We start from the raw sequence: 10,175 nt of genomic DNA, 5'->3' as shown, positions 1-10,175 counted from the left end.
TTCCATTGAAAAAGGTCTATAAACTCGACAAAATGGATGATTGAGCCATCCTGGAATCGTATTGGCTGTTCTGAACTGAAGTCACGAGAGAGAGAGAGAGAGAGAGAGAGAGAGAGAGAGAGAGAGAGAGAGAGAGAGAGAGAGAGAGAGAGAGAGAGAGAGAGAGAGAGAGAGAGAGAGAGAGAGAGAGAGAGAGAGAGAGAGAGAGAGGGCCCCTAGCTAGTCAGTTGGGGTGAGCTTTATGGAGTATTTCAGCTTTTATGACACAGTAACAACATACAGATATGTCTTCATAGAGATAATAAGGGGGGCTGCCCACTAGTCTATTTCTACCCACAAAGATACTCACTCCCCTTGTGAGACGTGTACACACACAGACACGCAAGCACGCACACACACACTCAATGCACACACAGAGACGTGCACACACACACACAGACATACACACACACAAACACAGACACGCACATGCACAGACATACACACACACTCAGACACGCACACACACACAAAGGCCCACTCTTTTCAGGGGCCAACGGTAGCCAAAACACACATTAACTCTGTAGGGATGAGCCTTGGTTTGTGTGTGTGTGTGTGTGTGTGTGTGTGTGTGTGTGTGTGTGTGTGTGTGTGTGTGTGTGTGTGTGTGTGTGTGTGTGTGTGTGTGTGTGTGTGTGTGTGTGTGTGTGTGTGTGTGTGTGTGTGTGTGTGTGTGTGTGTGTGTGTGTGTGTGTGTGTGTGTGTGTGTGTGTGTGTGTGTGTGTGTGTGTGTGTGTGTGTGTGTGTGTGTGTGTGTGTGTGTGTGTGTGTGTGTGTGTGTGTGTGTGTGTGTGTGTGTGTGTGTGTGTGTGTGTGTGTGTGTGTGTGTGTGTGTGTGTGTGTGTGTGTGTGTGTGTGTGTGTGTGTGTGTGTGTGTGTGTGTGTGTGTGTGTGTGTGTGTGTGTGTGTGTGTGTGTGTGTGTGTGTGTGTGTGTGTGTGTGTGTGTGTGTATACGTTAACCTCAACCTACACACACATAAACGTCCGGGCTGCTCAGTGTAAATACAAGTCAGTCATGTTCACCACCTAAAGGGCTCCTCCGCTCAATCAACAGGCCGTGGGAAAATAAACCTGTCAGCTAGAGGGACAGGGATACCAAGAGTAGAGGGAAAAAAGGGTTTATTACCTCAACTAAAAAAGATGAAGTTACTGGTGCTATATATAGTATTACTGTACGCCTCAACTCAAAAAGAGGAAGTTACTGGTGCTATATAGTATACACCTCAACTCAAAAAGAAGAAGTTACTGGTGCTATATAGTATATACCTCAACTCAAAAAGAAGAAGTTACTGGTGCTATATATAGTATTACTGTACGCCTCAACTCAAAAATAAGAAGTTACTGGTGCTATATAGTATTACTGTACGCCTCAACTCAAAAAGAAGAAGTTACTGGTGCTATATAGTATTACTGTACGCCTCAACTCAAAAAGAAGAAGTTACTGGTGCTACTGTATATAGTATTACTGTACGCCTCAACAAAAAAATAAGAAGTTACTGGTGCTATATATAGTATTACTGTACGCCTCAACTCAAAAAGAGGAAGTTACTGGTGCTATATAGTATACACCTCAACTCAAAAAGAAGAAGTTACTGGTGCTATATATAGTATTACTGTACGCCTCAACTAAAAAATAAGAAGTTACTGGTGCTATATAGTATTACTGTACGCCTCAACTCAAAAAGATGAAGTTACTGGTGCTGTATAGTATTACTGTACGCCTCAACTCAAAAAGAAGAAGTTACTGGTGCTGTATAATATTACTGTACACCTCAACTAAAAAAGAGGAAGTTACTAGTGCTGTATAGTATTACTGTACGCCTCAACTAAAAAAGATGACGTTACTACTATTACCATATGCCTCAATTCAAAAGGATGAAGTTACTAGTAGTACTGTATGCCTCAAAAAAATGAAGTTAGTAGGAGTACTGTATGACTCAAGTCAAAGATATGAAGTTACTAATAGTATTGTATGCCTCAACTCAAAAAGATTATGTTTGAACATGACAACTAACTAACTACATTGCTCTTGACTTTTTTTTGTTTATAATTTCTTTTTCATTATGATTGTTCTGTTTGACCGAGCTTTATATTGTGATTTGTTTGGAGGAACGTGGAGAATACATGTTCAAAAAATTACTTTTTCATTCATTCATGTTACTAGTATTACTGTATGCCTCAACTCAAAAGATGAAGTTACTATAGTAGTAGTATTACTGTATGCCTCAACTCAAAAAGATAATGTTACTAGTATTACTGTATGCCTCAACTCAAAAATATAATGTTACTAGTAGTACTGTATGCCTCAACTCAAAAAGATGAAGATACTAGTATTACTGTACGCCTCAACTCAAAAAGATGAAGATACTAGGAGTACTGTATGACTCAACTAAAAAATATAATGTTACTAGTAGTACTGTATGCCTCAACTCAAAAAGATGATGTTATTAGTAGTACTGTATGACTCAACTAAAAAAGATGAAGATACTAGTATTACTGTATGCCTCAACTCAAAAAGATGAAGATACTAGTATTACTGTACGCCTCAACTCAAAAAGATAATGTTACTAGTAGTACTGTACGCCTCAACTCAAAAAGATGATGTTTGATTGATTGAAAACTTTATTAACAGATTGCAGAATGGGTACAGTACAGTACAGCTCAATACATACAATTGTTAAGGGGATGCAGACCAGTTTACATCAGGGTCCCCCATTTTCAATTCATCATAACATATATGACATACACGACATACAGATAGACAGTACTGCTACATCTATACATTTATGACATATCAGATTTGCAAATACAGTACTGTTTGTGATACCAAAAGAGTCCAGAAAAGAGAGTATATACATTTGACGTAGAAACTGTACATTGGAGGGTAGGTGGGGTGGGGGGGGGGGCTGTACATTGGAGGTTGGGTGGGTGGGGTGGGACACTGTACAACTGTACAAGCAAAACTGTACATTGGAATATTGACAAAACCATACTTGGTCATTTACTGTACATTGGGTTGGGTTAGGACATTTACAGGGGCCAGTTTTGAATTGCAGTCTCCCGTAGGTGTTCTTTGAGAGTGTTTTTGAAAGTGGGTAGTGATTCACATTCCTTTACAGCTGTGGGTAGGGCGTTCCACATTGATGTGGCATAATTGCAAAACGTGTTTAGTCCCTTGTTTGAACCGAATCTGGGTTTAACATGATTTGTGGAGCTCCCTCTGGTGTTGTGATCGTGGTATTCACTGACCTTTGGGAAGTATTTTGACATGTACATGGGTACCTTGGTCGTGTAGTGTATCTTGTAGACCAGGCCCATTGCAAGTTGCTGTACTCTGTCTTCTACTCTAAGCCATCCTAGGTTGTCAAAGTGGGCATGGGTGAGGTGGGTTCTAGGGGTAAGGTCAAGCAGTAGTCTGACAAGTTAGTTTTGAGATGTTTGTAATTTTGTTTTTAGCGCCTTTGAGGTGCTTTGGTACCATGAGGTGCAAGCATAGTCGTAGTACGCTTGAATGAGTGCTCCTGCCAGAGTCTTCAGGGTATTCTTGTTTACCAGTGAGGAGATCTGGTACAAGAATCTCGTTTGTTGGTTGACTTTTTTTATTACATTGGATGCCATTTTGTCACAGGAATACTTTACTAGTATTACTGCACGCCTCAACCCAAAAAGATGACGTTACTAGTATTACTGTATGCCTCAACTAAAAAATATGATGTTATTAGTATTACTGTATGCCTCAACTAAAAAAGATGATGTTATTAGTATTACTGTACGCCTCAACCCAAAAAGATGAAGATACTAGTGTACTACTGTACGCCTCAACGCCTTTTGGTAGATCAAGCAACCCACTGTCCAGAGCCGGTTAACAGTGATTCCCACACTATTGTCTGGGTTTTGGCCCAGCAGACATGATACATGACATACAGGGAAATTTACATAAAAAAAACTCTAAAGTTCTAAAAGCTGGACGTTCCCAAAGCAGATGAAATAATGAGCCTTGCTTGTCACTTCTGTACCAGCATACTGTAAATCTTGGTGTTTGTTGTCCATCTTGGATCATCTAATAGGGGTAATATATACTCTATTCAGAATCTTGTATTGTATAATCCTAAATCTCACACATTTAGATGAGGTCAAATTCAACCTCCAAATTGAAACTCCACTAAGATATGTTAAGGTCATGCTCCCAAGCCAGCTGGACAGACGAATATGCTTTACAGGGGCAGCCCTAAACATTAAACTATAAATATTTGAGACCAAACCTCTTGACAAGGTTGCCTTCTCAAGGAGCTGATCCCACTCAGAGCTTGAGGCCTGTGAGCAATAATGTAGATAATTCATAATGTAGATCATTCATAATGTAGGTCATTCATAATGTAGATCATTCATAATGTAGATCATGTAGATCATTCATAATGTAGATCATTCATTGTGTCGCTAATTGTAGATTCCAACTTCACACACAACCTGAAAGTAACAAAAGAAAAGTGTGGATGTGTAGTGTAGAAAACCAGGGTGGCTTTCCTATAGGTGTGTTGGCGTCTGACAATCCCTTAAAATAAATGGGTGGCTTAGCGAGTTAAGCCAAGGTGTTCACAAACTGGGTGTGTTTGTGTGTCTTTCCGCTGCCCCCACCCATGTGAAGGACACTCCTGGGACAGGGTATGTGCCCGCACTCGTGCCCCGCTCAACACAACCTCCCTTCCCTTCAGTCTACGCCTGTGCTGTGTGTCCCGCTCTCGCTCTCAGCAGAGGGCGGAGGAATAAGTACCCAACCCCTTTACTAGGTCAAAGTAGAAATATACCCTGACGGAATAGTACTCTGACAAGCACTATTCCACCGTGAGTGAATAGTATTAAAGTACTTGACGTTAAGTGTAATCGACGAGTACGTTCACGGTTCATACTTGAATATCATATCCCCGTATATTTTCAGAATTCCAAAGCTAAAATGGTTGATGACTCAGCCTTGATGGTTCCCTCCTAGTAGGCACACCATTTTTATTGATTGCATATCTTATATTCAAAACCCAGTACTTGCAGATGTTATGGATAAATATTGTGGATTAAAAAGTAGGAGATTTCCTTTGAAATATAGAGTTAAAGTATAAAAGCCCCCCCCCCCCCCCAATGGAAAAAGGCAGTACAAGTACAAATACCTCAAAACCTAAAAGTACCCTGTTACTTTCCACTCCTGTCTTAAGTCTCTCTCTCTCTCCTTTCATCTGCTCAATTATTACTTCTTCTCCTCCATGTGTTTGCTCATCTGTTGCTTTTTCTGCACAAATTATCCTCCACTCCCTATCTTCCCTAACCTCCTTTTCACTCTTTCTTTTTTTGTCCACTCTCTCTCTCTCTCTCTCTCTCTCCTTCCCATGTTGGTGTAGTTGTCCTTATTTGGCTCCCCTCGAGTGAGTGAGTGAGTGAGTGTGTGTGTGTGTGTGTGTGTGTGTGTGTGTGTGTGTGTGTGTGTGTGTGTGTGTGTGTGTGTGTGTGTGTGTGTGTGTGCGTGCGTGTGTGTGCGCGTGCGTGAGTGTCTGTGTATGTGTGTGTGTGTGTGTCAGAGAGTTAGTCCTGGGCCGAAATGAACGAACAAGTCATTTTGTGCTGATCAGTTTTAAGTTGGGTACGTACCAAGTCACTAATGGCACATACTGGTAAAGGGAACACTCCCGCTCACGAGTTCCAATCAGAAAGCTCAGAATAGCTTGAGTTCCCTGAAACGAGTCAGGCTGCCCAACCCGCCCCCCCCCCCCCCCCCCCCTCCCCGTCCACTCACTTAACTCAAGTACTAAACCACAGGAATGGAGTGAAGCAGTGATGGCCGGCTGCTACGCCTAGAGAGACAAACTAAAGCCATCGTCTGATAATCGGACGGTTCTCGGTTCAATCCCCAGCTCCTCCCGTGTCGTCGAAGTGTCCTTGAGCAAGTCACTGCACCGCTATCTGCTCCCGATGTGTGTGTGTGTGTGTGAGTGTGAGTGTGTGTGTGTGTGTGTGTGTGTGTGTGTGTGTGAATAGGTGCACCATGTAGGAGAAACCCCACAAGCCGCACATGAACCTAGGGAGCAAGGAGTCTTGGGAAACTTCAAAAAAATAATTCATTTAGATGAATTGACTCAAAAATAACTAATCAGTAAAAGAACCGGACTGCTCAGTGCTAGAGTGAGTGAGTGTGTGTGTGTGTGTGAGAGTGAGTGTATGTGTGTGAGAGAGTGAGTGTATCTGTGTGTGTGTGTGTGTTTCCTCCTGACTGTGACTCACCACTCGTCTGACTCACACGCGCTAACAAAAACACACTGTCGCCATGGGGACGGAGACTCCCGCCCTTTTCTCCCCTCCCTGTTCTCTCTCTCTCTCTCTCCCTCTGTGTGTTTCCAAGGCAGGTCTCTAGTTTCTTTCCTTCTTGCAGTCACCAGCAGCAGTCTTGGCACTGCTGAATGGGTGGCACGCTAACCTGGGGCCGGACATGGCCTAGAGAGAGAGTGAGAGAGTGAGAGAGAGAGAGAGAGAGAGAGAGAGAGAGAGAGAGAGAGAGAGAGAGAGAGAGAGAGAGAGAGAGAGAGAAAATAATAATAATAACAACAATAATGGGGATGTCGAAGAATAATAAAAGTGAGAGTGAAAGATGGACGCAAACGGAAACATGGAAGAAAAGAAGAGGAGCGAAAAGAAAACATTCAAAGAGAAAAATGTGTTTTAAGGAGAAAAACTTGAGGAGAAAAGTGGAGAAAGTCAGAAATACAGCATAAAGTAGGCAACGAGACAAGCAAACCTTCAACAAAGGAGAGTCAATGAACAGAGATGGTGGCTGAATAAGAAAGTAACAACCTGTGGCCCACAATCCCCCCCCCTTTCTTATTTTTATTACTGCGCTGAAATTGTAGTCTGCTTTTAAACTGGTTCTTGGTTCCCCTTCCACTTTGATGTGCTGGCGTCACCCGGCCGGCCTGCCTGCAGCCTCCGGGGCGGCTTGATAACGTGCCCACGTGTGGCATTACGTTTCTGCAAAGATCAAGTACTGCACTGGATGTACCGCACGCCACCACGCTTTGGCCTACTTCCTCCAGGCCGACGGAGGCCTACCGGTGGTGTGCCACCTAGTGGACAGGGTGGTGTATAGGGTGGTTGAATGAATGAATGAATGAAAACTTTATTTAACAGATTGCAGAATGGGTACAATACAGTACGGCTCAATACATACAATTGTTAAGGGGATGCAGACCTGAGAAAGACGTTTGTCTTGTTTCCATCAGGGTCCCCCATTTTCAATTCATATAGACATATATGACATACATGACATACAGATAGTCAGTACTGCTACATCTATACATTTATGACATACCAGATTTGCAAATACAGTACTGTTTGTGATACAGAAGGAGTCAAGAAAAGGGAGTATATACATTTGACGTAGAAACTGTACATTGGAGGTTGGGTGGGGGGGGTTGGGTACATTGGGATATTGACAACCATACTGGGTAATTTACATTGGAGGTGGTTGGGGGGGGGGGGGGGCGGGGGGCACGCTGTATAAACAAGTAACACTGTACATTGAGGGGGGGGGGGAGGAGACACTGTACAAACAAACACAATTGTACATTGAACTATTGACAAAACCATACTAGGTAAATGACTGTACATTGGAGGGGGTTGGAATGATTGGGTTAGGATATTTACAGGGGCCAGTGTTGAATTGCAGTCTCCCGTAGGTGTCCCTTGAGAGAGGTTTTGAAAGTGGGTAGTGATCCACATTCCTTTACAGCTTTGGGTAGGGCGTTCCACATTGATGTGGCATAATTGCGAAACGTGTTTAGTCCCTTATTTGAGCCGAATCTGGGTTTGACATGATTTGTGGAGCTCCCTCTGGTGTTGTGATCGTGGTATTCACTGACCTTTGGGAAGTATTTTGACATGTACATGGGTACCTTGGTCGTGTAGTGTATCTTGTAGACCAGGCCCATTGCAAGTTGTTGTACTCTGTCGTCTACTCTAAGCCATCCTAGGTTGTCGAAGTGGGCAGGGGTGAGGTGGGTTCTAGGAGTAAGGTCAAGCAGTAGTCTGACCAGTTTGTTTTGAGATGTTTGTAATTTTGTTTTTAGCGCCTTTGAGGTGCTTTGGTACCATGAGGTGCAAGCATAGTCGTAGTACCCCTGAATGAGTGCTCCTGCCAGAGTCTTCAGGGTGTTCTTGTTTACCAGAGAGGAGATCCGGTACAAGAATCGAGTTCGTTGGTTGACTTTTTTTATTACATTGGATGCCATTTTGTCACAGGAGAGATTAGCCTCTAGGATGGACCCCAGGTAGGTAATTTCATCTTTCCTTGTGACAATATTGTCACCCACTGTAACTGAGAAGCCGTCGGTCTTGCTGAGTTTGTTATTTGAACCGAAGAGAATGGACTCTGTTTTGCCCATGTGTAATGATAGTTTGTTATCAGCGAGCCATATGCAGATTCTGCCTAGTTCCGAGCTGAGGGTTTTTTCAACCTGTAACTTGTTCTTGTCAGAGACCAGCAGGGCTGAGTCGTCCGCAAACAGGAACAAGTTGCAGTCACAAGCTGACGACATGTCATTTGCATAAATTAGGAACAGTAGCGGTCCTAGTATGCTTCCTTGTGGAACACCACAGCTCACTGTGAGGGGGGGGGATAGGGTACCGTTTACCTCCACCATCTGTTCCCTCCCCTCAAGGTTCTTTCTCTCTGCTTTTCTTATGCAATTACAGGAAATATGGGAGAGAAGGAAGGGGTTCAAGCGGGCTGTTGAGACATGGAGTCGTCATCCTCCCAGCCTCACACACACTTATGTTGATAGGGACCGTGTTATGCATGTGAAACTTTGAATGAGCCATACTACACCATATATTTGAAAGGTGAATCAGCCATACTACACCAAATATTTTAACAGTGAATCAGCTATACTACACCAAATATTTTAACAGTGAATCAGCCATACTACACCAAATATTTTAACAGTGAATCAGCCATACTACACCAAACATTTTAAAGGTGAATCAGCCATACTACACCAAACATTTTAAAGGTGAATCAGCCATACTACACCAAACATTTTAAAGGTGAATCAGCCATACTACACCAAACATTTTAAAGGTGAATCAGCCATACTACACGAAATATTTTAAAGGTGAATCAGCCATACTACACCAAATATATATATATATATATATATATATTTTTTTTTAATCCTCTTTTTCTCCGCCTGATTTTCTATGCTTTTCTCCCCATCCCAATTTTAGTCGTTATGCCCTACCTGGTTGTTGTGCGCATGTTCCCCCTACTGGTCAGTACAAGGGAACCCTGAAGTCTACCACATGTTTCCTCCAACACATGCGGAGACAGCCAGCGGCTCTCTTTTCACCTGGCAGCGAGGACTCTCATTGGTGAAGTGTAACACGTGGGAGGTCATGCTACCTTCACCACTTCCTGCCTTTCGCTGAACAGGCGCCCAGACCTGACCTGTAGCTGTCCACAACGCCAGATTCCCACCCACGACTTCCCTCCCGCTAACTCAGCCAAACGAGTTAGTATGACGATCGGCCCAAGCCGCAGGCAATGCTGACTCCAGGAGTCGAGACCGCAGCCTCTTGCATTGGTGACGAGCGCAATCTCCGCTATGCCACTCGACCGCCTCTAAACCAATTATTTTAACAGTGATTGCATAGTTGCTTCTTGCATTGTTGGTTCCTGACTTTTGTACCTAACTATCTCTTAATCTATCTCTCATGCTACCCCCCCCCCCCACACACACACACACACACATACTGTACATACACACACATTCCTTGTATAGTGAGTGTGAAATGACCTCACTATGGCCACAGACAAAACCTCAACGATGACACAACAGGTTGCTGGGTTGTCATCACTGTATTCCAACGTCTGACCTACTCATGACCTATTGGCCGACCCCTGCATGAAAGGTGAGTGTGTGTGTGTGTGTGTGTGTGTGTGTGTGTGTGTGTGTGTGTGTGTGTGTGTGTGTGTGTGTGTGTGTGTGTGTGTGTGTGTGTGTGTGAAACCAGATGACATGGGAGCTCCGTCACTGTCTGGTTAAACACATTGGAAGACAATGATGAATACACCCACCCACACAAACACACACTGACAACACAC

This window comes from Notolepis coatsorum (assembly GCF_963971535.1).
Source record: "Notolepis coatsorum genome assembly, chromosome: 14".
Classification (NCBI taxonomy): Eukaryota; Metazoa; Chordata; class Actinopteri; order Aulopiformes; family Paralepididae; genus Notolepis; species Notolepis coatsorum.
This window is presented reverse-complemented; position numbering follows the sequence as displayed.